Source organism: Dysidea avara, chromosome 11 (assembly GCF_963678975.1).
Source record: "Dysidea avara chromosome 11, odDysAvar1.4, whole genome shotgun sequence".
In the NCBI taxonomy this organism is placed as follows: domain Eukaryota; kingdom Metazoa; phylum Porifera; class Demospongiae; order Dictyoceratida; family Dysideidae; genus Dysidea; species Dysidea avara.
In genome coordinates this window covers 18650912-18664278 of record NC_089282.1, presented here as the reverse complement: position 1 = coordinate 18664278, position 13367 = coordinate 18650912, and positions in this window count along the sequence as shown.

Sequence of the window (13367 nt, the reverse complement as noted above, 5' to 3'; positions counted from 1 at the left end):
AAACAAAATTAATAATAGATAACTCACAGAGTGAATCTACTATTTCTTTCCAAGAAATTTTAAACCACAGATTTCGTAGCCACCACTTAGATGTGGTAAAAGTGGTTAAAATACATGCACGCACGCACACACACACTACAGACACAAAATATATATAATTTAACAACTGTTGTGGTTAACACTCCATGGCTAGTTATTTGGTATAAACATAATAAACAAAAAAATTTCAAGTTTGCAACTTCAAGTAATGCACTTATGGACTGTTGTGCATGGTGAATATTGTATTGGGTTAGTTTGGAAACACTTTACTAGATGTTTATAATGACTGTTTAAAGTACTAGTTTCTGGCTATGAGGAAGCCAATCTAGTTATAGAAGCTAGTCATGCAAATTATTCAAAGCTTTTATTCAGAACACTTCAAGAAAGGACCAAGATAAGTCAATTACTCAAAGCCAAATCAGCTTGAGAAATGTCATTGTAATTGTGCTGACAGAATTCTTATTTATTTCTTCTCTATAATAGTCTGGTAGAATAAGTGGCTTTTTTGGCTGAACCTTGCAATATGGTCTATAGTTTATTTTATGCCACAAAATATTCCTCCATACTATGGACTACTCAAAACCACCTGCTGGCATTGGGCAAATTGGGATATTAACTCAGGAAATTCTAGTATTTTGGTCATTCCATGTTAAATTATCAAAGAAATTAAAATGTTAACCCACTCTTTTCAAATTTCTTCAAAATAGGCACAAAGACAGTGCATTATGAGTCAAAGTCATACATCAAGTTTCATTTGATTCCTTTGACCACATTCTGTGTTATGCCTGTTTGCTTTACTGGTATTTTACTGCATTTAAGGCGATTGCACAATACTTATAATATTCAACCGTACAATGAAACCTGTGCAACTGGACCACTGTATAATAAGATCACCTGATTTAAACTGACCATTGTAACAGTCTCCTAATTATGTCATTTGTGTACAAAGTGACTTCAACATGTTTAATGCAACCACCTCCTTAATAAGGCAGGCCTACCATGGCAGAGGTGACCAGAATGAACAAGTTCACTATTACTTTTATGCTGAGCGATTAAGTAAAGTTAAATTAATGTAACCTCATTAACTAAATGGTTTTGGATATAAGTAAATTGTCTAAGTTCTGTTTTCAACATCAGCTTGACTTTTGCCTTGAATAGAACACATGTAAAGTAGTAAATGATGGGATCCATGCCAAAATAGCCAAGCTGCAGACAAACTGTGAAGTAAATCACCAAGAAATTGCTCCAATAATTAAAATTTCAGCTAGACCAATACTTTTTACTTTTAGTTTATAGCTAACTCTGAATGATACAGTTGTAGTACCACTACACCCTTTGCACAGCTTCAATGTTGTGGATTTGTTGTAACCGAGCACTGTCTCTGTCTACCACTGCATTTCATAGAACACTGGCTGTATATGTATGTACATGTGCACATTCAGCATGCACTATTATGAATTATTTGTAAAACCAAATTTGTACCGTATATATGTGAGCCACACACATACATATGGCAGGCTATTGCTGACCCCAATATATGCTGTTGATAAATGCCAATAGAGGAAATCATTAGTGGAGCAAATAGGTGGTAGCAGGAAAGACTTTTAAGCCTAATTTTATTTATGCAATATAATGCGATGGATGCTCTTAAAGGCTGGATTTGTGTCTTCCTCACGCAATTGCCAATTGTATGAATAACTTCAATTGTTTCTGAACTTTTTCTTCCTCCAATGCTCTATGTTATGGCTCACAACTGACAAAATTTCAATCAATAACTTATTTCAAATCTAAATTAAGTTATGAATCATTAAAGTGGTAAAATTTGGTGTATAGAAGACCTTTCTTGAAAATTTGGTCACAAAATGGCTGGTACATTGAGCACTTTTATATCATTAAAAGTTCTCTCTTGCATGCCAAATTGTAAGGTTACCAAAATTCTCATGCAAGTGGAGAAGCGTGCAAGTGTAGGAGAATAGCACACCTTAAAGAATTTGATTTGATGGCCATTTCAGTGAAAATAACAAAAGGTACAGACAGAAGTGATTGAGCAACTTCAGTACAAAGGGCATGTCACGATCTATTTACTGTACATAAAAATATTGATTAAGAGGTAAATATAGCACACAATCATACATACATGTGTGCATATCCTATATAAAATATAGCTAGAGGCTCTCACAACACTATTCTGGACACCTTAAGACTCCACTATACTGTTCTTATTGGAAAGTTGTCCTGATCTCAGAGGCTTCAGAATAGTATTGTGAGAGCCTCTACTATATACAAATATAGCTAGAGGCTCTCACAATACTATTCTGAGACCCCACTATACTGTTTTTATTGGAAAGTTGTCCTGATCTCAGAGGCTTAATAATATGTGTGTTTTATACAAATGGGACCTTAGACAAAATAATATTCTGGTTATCACAATGTCCACATTTCAGGGTATATAGGGGGTACAAGAGGCAGCTACTATACTGCATGGATACCACATATGATGCCCCAAATAAGGCATAACTTCCATTATTTCTTCAAAATAAGCTAAGTGAGCTAGATGATAGTGGAACAGATGTGAAGAATCTAAACACAAGGCAGTTAATAAGCATAGATGAAGAACACACATATACTATTCACTGTATAGTGAGTGCTTTATGACATACTCTGCAAGTATATAGCAAGTAATAGTTATTGAGCTTACTGTATAAAACTCAAATTCTATCTTTAGCACCAATGTTATAAAACATTTTATACACCTGATAAATTGTTTGCACTTCATGGACTTTAGCTGTAGAAAGGGTGCATTAACTGAGCTTTTCTACACCAGCAAAACCAAAAAGAGGCAAATCATTATCACCAAGACACTTGATTCTATCATAATGATTTAGAAGTATTCAACAGGAAAAGGCCAGAATTAAATTTCCTACCAGTTTGTTCTCTCAAGTCTAAAAGTAATGGTAACCATTATAGTATAGCTTAAGCTGAAACAAACATTTTTTAAAATAAGCAAACAAAAGAACAAATGTGACTGGGCCTGTGAATGCATGTCAGCACATAAAATTTGCCTACTTTTCAAACTTTAATCGCTCATAACTTTATGTACCAATGTGCTATAGCTTTGACAACTTAAGCAGGTATTAAGCAATTGATTGGCTTATAATACAAGTAGCAGAATGCAAATATTTTACTCCAATACTGAGATACGTCCTGTTGTGTGACAGGGTGTAGTTTGTGCCTGCAGGGCCTATGACAGTTATTGAGACATACGTAACTATGGTATGCATAATGATGCCTTCAGGGGTTTATGGAACTATTTAATTATTCAGTTTTTTCTGACATTAATTGTAATACCTCAGATTTGTTAAATGGCCAGGTTATCAAACAATTTTGGGTAAAACTGAAACCCACAGAAGCTATTGAAATTTGTATGGTTACTATGTAGCTAATTAAACTTTGGTTGCTATGGCGAAATGCCCAAGACTGACACCTGTCCAGCAGGTGGAATATTGTTTGAAGCATACAGGACAATCCAAAAGTGCATTAAAATAAACTACAGACCATTTGCAAACTTCACCCTGCTGTCTGCCAGACTATAATATATATATATATATATATATATAGCTAAATTATCAATCATTTTATGTGGGTTCCATCATTTCACAATTTTTTTTTAAGCTTGTATGAAATGTACATTGCAGTGCTGAACTATATTTTATTGGTTATATTGTTATAAAAAACTGAATTCAGGTAACCTTAAACTACCAGTGCAAGTTATTTCTATGTACATTGATTTAGAATTGTTTTGAGAGGCAAATTGTCTGTTTTGGCATTTTGAAAATTTTATATCCTGTTTATTATTTGCTAGTATGTACATTAGGACAGTTATTAATATGTTATTTTCTTCCAAAAAGCAATGCTGTTCTGTCAGAAAGTTCATTGATCTCAGTGTTAGACTGTATATGTAACAGGCTGGCTATTCTTTTTGAGGATAGCAATATTTGACAGAGTACAGTGAATATGTCTGAATTTTGATCAGCAAATGTTAAATTATATATTCTGTTATTTTGCAATGCACTGGTACCACATAGTGCATGTGTATCTGTCATAATGGATGAATTGCATGTTTTTATTAGGACTTCAGTGGCTTACAGCTGCAAAATAAGAATGCTCATCATGAAGCACTAGCCTTAATTAGTAAGTGGGCACAGCACAAGCTTATAGTTTCTTGTAGATTTAACAACCTAATAATTTCTTGTGAATGGCCAACTTTACCCCTTTGAGAAGCGAGATGTGATGTCATCAGATGTAGCTATGGTTGATCAGAGGATTGCCGGTGAAGGGTAATGTATTGTACATATCATTGACTGCTTTGTACTTTATGCAAAGCGTCACTGTATTGTTTTATTTTTACATATACCCACTTATAGCTATCATTAAACTGAAGGAAAGTGGCCAATTGTAATGGGGGGGGGAGGGAACTAGGAGGCAGGCATGGGTTTGAGAGAAATGTATATAGCTCATAGAATTGCAGTTTTATGAAGGATGTCAAATGCTGTATTGAGATACATATACAGGGGCATACCCAGGATTTTTCTAAGGTGGTTTCCAGATTTGGTAGTGAGTTATAGGTGCAGGAGTCTGGGGATGCAGCCCCCAGCCACTGGCGCAACTTGAATCTTCAAACATTGCTAGATTTATGACTTCACAGATGGTAAATACTATTTTCAATAAAATTATGTACTTGGTTCCATTCAAGTCCTAAAGTTAATGTCAATTATGGTTTATGGCTGGTGAGCTATATATGGTAGGGATCCAAATTTTCTCCAATTGAAGTTAAAGACTCAAGATTTAGCTTGGAGTAGTTCTGACTGTTCTATTAGAGTACATCTGACTGCTCTATTAGAGTATCTCAATCTTTATAACAATTTTTTTCAATACATACCCTAGCTCTCCAATCCACTTTTGAGGCATAAATGAAAGTTTCCTGTTACACAGTAGCTATACTGTCTTGCCCTGCTCCCACTTGTTCTGTATATATAGTCCAGTGTTACTGCTGCAAGTATACAAATTAAAACTCAGTAGGGGGTTTCTGTAACCTCAGGAAACCCCCCTTAATACGTCCTGGAATAAATAATGCTCCATTATACTTTTAATACAAGTCTATATGGGTCTCAATATGATTATATACATCACTTATACATACAGATGTCCTGTTTTCATTAAGAGTCCATAGAGAGACCAAATACCTTGTGGTCAATGCCTCCTTACTGTAGTTACAAGTCTTCATTTGGTATAAATGTGAATATGCTATATTCAGTATGCATGATCGTTTTCAAGGATGGCTTGGACCAAGGAAGAAAGTGAACACATATTTCTCACTGTTTATCAGTAATTTCAACTTTCCATATGACCCAAGAGAACACCCTGCTATCGAACACTGACATACCAACTCTATACAGTTAGCTGTATGCTGAAGCCTGTTGTATTGCAGATCATGTGTTCTACTATGACAGCTTATTATAAGGAAACTTACCAGCATGCAAAATTATATCCTAAGAATATCATGGCAATCGGTATTGGATCATGTTCATTCATAGTAATTATTATCACTACCTGGGTATACCCTAACAATTAATAGAAGTCATAATTTCATCAATTCCATGCATGCAAAGGATTTTGGTGATAAAGATGTGGTGATATATATTATCTGATCCAAAACAGCCAAGCTGTAAAAAAAGTGTGCGGCCCTCAGAAAGGCTATGGTGAAAAAAGATGTGAAATCCAAGGTGGCGGCCAAGAAATGGCTGTGATGGTAGGTTAATGGTAAAAATTTTAATAACGACAATTCAGGTGAATTTTTGTGCCGCTTCACAAAATTTACCTAAATTGTCATTATTAAAATTTTTACCATTAACCTACCATCACAGCCATTTCTTGGCCGCCACCTTGGATTTCACATCTTTTTTCACCATAGCCTTTCTGAGGGCCGCACACTTTTTTTACAGCTTGGCTGTTTTGGATCAGATTTCATTTCTTTTTGTATTTGTATACCCCAAAGCCGGCCTATGGCCAGCTTTGGGACTTTTTTAACCTATGTTTTTATCTTTACTACAGGAAGAAGAAAAGATGAAGTAGATGTACTTTAAATATTTTATCAGTAAAATTAATGTACAAATTATATATACTGTATAATACATAATATTATGTGACTGGATTTGCGAAAAGGGGTCTTCCACACACATCCAATTTGCCAACTTTGACAATTGATAACTTCAGATTGGAAAGAGCTATTGCCTTGAATTTTGGAGAGTGGTGAGCACCACTATAGCTGAATACGTGGTGAAATTTTCAGATTAATATGTTACTTGAACACTGAGTTATGGTCTCCAACGGTTACGGAATTGGATGTGTGTGGAAGACCCCTTTTCGCAAATCCGGTCACATAATATTATATTGATTACAGAAATCTCCATGGTGGTTTCTTTGTAACTGAACACTCTACAAGGTGACTTCTTCTAATTGCTCTCTCTACAGGGTGAATTGTTTGTAGCTGAACGATCTACAAGGTAACTTCTTCTAGCTGATCTCTCTACAGGGTGATGTGTTTGTAGCTGAATTCTGTATAGGTGATTTGTTTGCAGCTGAGTTCTTTACAGAATGGTTTCTTTGTAGCTGAACTCTCTAAAAGGTAACTTCTTCTAACTTATCTTTCTACAGGGCAATTTGTTTCTGGCAGAATTTTCTACAGGGTGATTTCTTTGCAGCTGAACTCTCTACATGGTGGTTTCTTTGTAGCTGAACTCTCTACAAGGTAATTTCTTCTAGCTGATCTCTCTACAGGGAGGTTTGTTTGTAGCTGAACTATCTACAAGGTAACTTCTTATAGCTGATCTCTCTACAGGGTGATTTGTTCGTAGTTGAATTCTGTACAGGTGATTTGTTTGCAGCTGAGCTCTTTACAAAATGGTTTCTTTGTAGCTGAACTTTCTCCAAGGTAACTTCTTCTAACTGATCTTTCTACAGGGTGATTTGTTTGTAGCTGAACTATCTACAAGGTAATTTCTTCTAGCTGATCTCTCTACAGGGTGATTTGTTTGTAGCTGAATTCTGTACAAGTGATTTGTTTGCAGCTGAGCTCTTTACAGAATGGTTTCTTTGTAGCTGAACTCTCTACAGGGTGATTTGTTTGTAGCTGAAATCCCTTCAAGGTAACTTCTTCTAGCTGATCTTTCTACAGGGCGATTTGTTTGTAGCTGAGTTCTCTACAGGGTGTTTGTTTGCAGCTGAATTCTCTACATGGTGGTTTCTTTATAGCTGAACTCTCTACAAGGTGACTTCTTCTAGCTGATCTCTCTACAGGGTGATTTGTTTGTAGCTGAACTCTCTACAGGTGATTTGTTTGTAGCTGAACTCTCTACAAGGCGATACTTCTAGGTGATCTCTCTACAGGATTCCTTGTTTCTAACTGAACTCTCAACAGGGTGATCTGTTCATAGCTGAACTTTCTACTGGGTGATTTGTTTGCAGCTGAACTCTCTAAATGGTGGTTTCTTTGTAGCTGAACTCTCTACAACGTGACTTCTTCTAGCTGAACTCTCTACAACGTGACTTGTTTCTAGCTGATCTCTCTACAGGGTGACTTGTTTCTAGCTGAACTCTCTACAGGTGATTTGTTTGTAGCTGAACTCTCTACATGGTGGTTTCGTTGTAGCTGAACTCTCTACAAGGTAACTTCTTCTAGCTGATCTTTTTACACTGCATATATGTTTGTAGCTGAGTTCTCTACAGGGTGATTTGTTTGCAGCTGAACTCTCTACATGGGAGTTTCATTGTAGCTGAACTCTCTACAATGTGACTTCTTCTAGCTGAACTCTCTACAGGGTGACTTGTTTCTAGCTGAACTCTCTATAGGTGATTTGTTTGCAGCTGAACTCTCTACATGGTGGTTTCTTTGTAGCTGAACTCTCTACAAGGTAACTTCTTCTAGCCAATCTTTCTACAAGGTGATTGAGTTTTTTGCAGCTGAACTCTTTACATGGTGGTTGCTTTGTAGCTGAACTCTCTAAAAGGTGACTTCTTCTAGCTGAACTCTCTACAGGGTGACTTGTTTTTAGCTGATCTCTCTACAGGGTGACTTGTTTCTAGCTGAACTCTCTACAGGTGATTTGTTTGCAGCTGAACTCTCTACGTGGTAGTTTCTTTGTAGCTGAACTCTCTACAATGTGACTTCTTCTAGCTGAACTCTCTACAGGGTGACTTGTTTTTAGCTGATCTCTCTACAGGGTGACTTGTTTCTAGCTGAACTCTCTACAGGTGATTTGTTTGCAGCTGAACTCTCTACATGGTGGTTTCTTTGTAGCTGAACTCTCTACAAGGTAACTTCTTCTAGCTGATCTTTCTACAGGGTGATTTGTTTGTAGCTGAATTCTCTACAGGGTGATTTATTTGCAGCTTAACTCTCTACAAGGTGACTTCTTCTAGCTGAACTCTCAATAGAGTGATTGATTTTTTTTGCAGCTGAACTCTCTACATGGTGGTTTCTTTGTAACTGAACTCTCTACAGGGTGATTTGTTTGTAGCTGAACTCTCTACAGGGTGGTTTGTTTGTAGCTGAACTCTCTACAGGGTGATCTGTTCATAGCTGAACTCCCTATAAGGTAACTTCTTCTAGCTAATCTTTCTACACGGCGATTTGTTTGTAGCTGAGTTCTCTACAGGGTGATTTGTTTGTAGCTGAGTTCTCTACAGGGTGATTTGTTTGCAGCTGAACTCTACATGGTACTTTCTTTGTAGCTCTACAATGTGACTTCTTCTAGCTGAACTCTCTACAAGGTGACTTGTTTCTAGCTGATCTCTCTACAGGGTGACTTGTTTCTAGCTGAACTCTCTACAGGTGATTTGTTTGCAGCTGAACTCTCTACATGGTTTATTTCTTTGTAACTGAACTCCCTGCAAGGTGACTTCTTCTAGCTGATCTCTCTACAGGGAGATTTGTTTGTAGCTTAACTCTCTACAGGTGATTTGTTTGCAGCTGAACTCTCTACATGATGGTTTCTTTGTAGCTGAACTCTCTACAAGGTAATTTCTTCTAGCTGATCTCTCTACAGGCCGATTTGTTTGTAGCTGAACTCTCTACATGATGGTTTCTTTGTAGCTGAACTCTCTACAAGGTGATTTCTTCTATAGCTGATCTTTCTACAGGGTGATTTGTTTGTACCTGAACTATCTACATGATGGTTTCTTTGTAGCTGAACTCTCTACAAGGTAACTTCTTCTAGCTGATCTCTCTACAGGACAATTTGTTTGTACCTGAACTCTCACATGATTGCTTCTTTGAAGCTGAACTCTCTACAAGGTGATTTCTTCTAGCTGATCTTTCTACAGGGTGATTTGTTTGTAGCAGAACTCTCTACAAGGAAACTTCTTCTAGCTGATCTCTCTACAGGGAGATTTGTTTGTAGCTGAACTCTCTATACATGATTTGTTTGCGGCTGAATTCTCTACATGATGGTTTCTTTGTAGCTGAACTCTCTACAAGGTAACTTCTTCTAGCTGATCTCTTTACAGGGTGAATTGTTTGTAGCTGAACGATCTACAAGGTAACTTATTCTAACTGATCTCTCTACAGGGTGATTTGTCTGTAGCTGAACTCTCTACAAGGAAACCTCTTTTAACTGAGCTCTGTACAGGGTGAATTGTTTGTAGTTGAACTATCTACAAGGTAACTTCTTCTAGCTGATCTCTCTACAGAATGATTTGTTTGTAGCTGAACTATCTACAAGGTAACTTCTTCTAGCTGATCTCTCTACAGGGTGATTTGTTTGTAGCTGAATTCTGTATAGGTGATTTGTTTGCAGCTGAGCTCTTTACAGAATGGTTTCTTTGTAGCTGAACTCTCTACAAGGTAACTTCTTCTAGCTGATGTATCTACAGGGTCACTAGTTTGTAGCTGAATTCTCTACATGGTGGTTTCTTTGTAACTGAACTATCTATAAGGTGACATCTTCTAGCTGATCTTTCAACAGGGTGATTTGTTTGTAACTGAACTCTCTACAAGAAAACTTCTTCTAACTGATGTCTGAACAGGGTGAATTGTTTGTAGCTGAACTCTCTACAGGGTGATTTGTTTGTAGCTGATCTCTATACAGGTTACTTATTTCTAACTGATCTCTTGAATTCTGTTCAGGGTGACTGCTCTATTAGGATGACTGCTCTATTAGAGTATCTCGATCTCGCACTTGCTACACCAAGTTGGATTTCGTGTTATAACTCCGTGGCTTTAAGTCTGATTTTTCTACACCATTGAAGAGCCTTTCTAAGATAATAACTCCATCTGTACAGCGATTTTCAAAGCATTACCCCAAGTGGTTTATCTGGTAGGCGTGGCAAGCATAATAATAATAATAATAATAATAATAATAATAATAATAAAATTAACTAATCTCGATTGCGTAATTGTTACACACTGTTGATTTTTTCGCTGTATCTTCCTGGTTTTTAGCTCGATTTCTTTCAAACCACAAAAGGTTTGAGGTTCAATAGTTAACCTATTCACCCACCGATTCTCAGCTTCTTCCCATACGCGGTTTACCCTGTAGGCGTGACAACATATTGGTATTATTTTTCGTGCATAATCGCTCATAACTCTTTGCCTGTTTATGGTATTCCAGCCAAAGTTGGTACAGAGATGCGCCTTTATACCCCCCTTCTGTGTGCCAAATTTCAAGGCAATCGGATAACGCGTTCGCGTGTTATAGCAGTTTTTGTAAGTGTGCGAAAAGAGGAAGAAAAAAAAACCGAAGAAACTAAGCCAATTTTTGAAGTCGCATATCTCAGGAATGCCTGAAGCGATTTCGCTCAAATTTGGAATGTGGAGTACTGAAGTTGGAGGGAATGTACACAGCAAAATTTGTCTTGTTTTATCAAGGCAGCACAGAGCTACGGAGGTGCGAAAATTGCGTTTTCTTTCTTCCTGTCAATATACTCACGGGGTTGCGCGCCGGCTTCTTGGGCCGCACGACACACTACCGTGTGTCTTGATTTATTATTCTATGTATAAGTCTTTTGCATAATAATGATAATGGCTAAGCTTATGCAGCTGTGACAGCTATTCGTGAAGAATGAGGTGAACCATATCAATTTTGCATTGCTTCATTTCACACCATACATCACAAGAAAACGTCGACATCCCATACACAGTAATAAAGAAATGTGTTAAATGTCCACCCTATGTAAATAAATTTTCACCACTGGGTTTATCAAAAGCAAACTTCCTCTGACTTCAGAATTGTATATAAGTGCAATACACCTCGTAGCCATGGTTTATATATCACATATATTCCCTCCTTAAGGTCACCAGTTGGCCTTTTCCATTAGTCTTCTTGGGAGTCTAAAAGGAGGAAAGAAAATATGTAAATTTTATACAGTACACTTGGGGGGTGGGAAGGTTGATATGGCTCACCTCATTCTTCTCATGTAATTACAAATAACTGGAGCAACTGCGCGCCATGCGTAGGCTTAGTCATTCATCAATAATATATTTCGAAGAGCTTGGTTCCCATATCAACTTTGCAGGTTTGAAGCCAAATTGATTACCATGAGACCAAAAGTTGAGGACCGTGTATAATAGCACTTATAAAACAGTCCAGCCAGCTTCCATTATTTCTGCTACACAGATTCTTGCATCTGCTTCAGCTGATGTAAAAACACTTTGGATGGGGTGTGCTTTAAAAACAGATCTATCAATTCCAGTTTTACTGAGTCCTATTTTGATCCACCTGGCAGTTGTACACTGTAACTGTGATTGCAGGATGATGTTTTCCCACTGCAGTGCGCATACTACTTTCGGATCCTTGACTAGTGTTAGTCATCTTATTAACAGGACACAGGTTAGGATCATAAGGAAACATTGGGAAGAAATATTCTTTTATTGGTCTTCCAGCTAAAGTTTGTTTGGCTAGTTCAGTTGGTGAAAATATTGTGCCTTCTGTATGTATATCAAATTAGTCAAGGACAGGCCAGCTAGATATGAAGATCGTAAAAGTATCAAGAACAGTGCAGAAAGATCTACCATAGGAAGTTTTTATGATTACTGCATGTATCTTCCAAGTGCCTTAGTATTGAGGCTTGCATTGGGGGGAGGGGGGGGGGGGGGGGGTGGGAGGTTGTAAGCATCCTTAAGGACACAAGAGATTATAGGGTGGGATATCCATCTCCACATGTTCATGCACTGAGGAGATGGAAGATCTATATAGAGATTCAGTGAGCTGTAGGCCTGAATAATTGTGCAAGAAAATTACAGACATCTACTACAGGAGGGATTGCTGTCCTATGTAGTACACAAGCGCTCCCACTTGTGAGGAATTAGGTATGGGTAATTGAACAACAGAGACAGCAGCACTGGCCATGGATACCATGCAGTAACACACTTGAGCATGAGGCCTCATGGAGTATTGGCATATGCATAGCACATCATTCCTGGACCACGTTTGAAGGAAGGCATGCTTGCTGTTGCATAAGTATCTAGTCTCCAGCTGAAATACTCTGGTAGCCTGGATGTAAACAGATCCAAACAGTGGTCCCATTTTTGATTGATCTCCTGGAAGATATTGGGGTGTATCTGCCAATCCCATTGTCCTGTAGAGTTCTCTGCCTATACCGTTGTGTTCAGGTGACCTGGTAATTGATTCGCAATTGGTGTGGTGTTTTGAGACCTATGCCTGTTTGTAAAGGTTGCACAGTGGAGATGATGTTCCTCCCTTGTGATAAGATAAATTATAGCTATTGTAGTGTCCATGAGTAATTAGATGGCCAATGGGTGAGGATGACTTTTGAAAAGCACTAAACTACCAGAAAAGCAGATATAGTATTTCTAGGTAGTTGATGTGATAAGTGGTTTCCGTCAGACACCAGGGCCACCAGCTATATATTACTTCCCCCAAAAAGGCATCTGTTGCAATCTTGAGAGTGTAGAATGGAGTAAGTAGACTTCGATGATTCCAAAGGGGTTTGCTTGATACATCCATCAGTTCAATTCCTCTCTGTCACTCCCTGAAAGTTTTACTGAAGTGATAATTTTTTTTGAAAATAGTGTTTGGTTCTCTGGAGGAATCTGTAGAGTAGAGGGGCCAGTGGAACTTGAGAAGATGGCTTCTTCAGCAACTAATCTCACGTTGCTTTGGCTTCCAATTCCAAGCCTCTTAGCTGGTGAGGTGACAAGTTGAAAGCTGGAGGACATGAGCATACTAGAACTCACAGAAACTTAAAATTTCTCCTGAGTAGTTGTTATTAGGAGAAAGTCATCTATGTAGGACACTATCTTCATTCCCAAT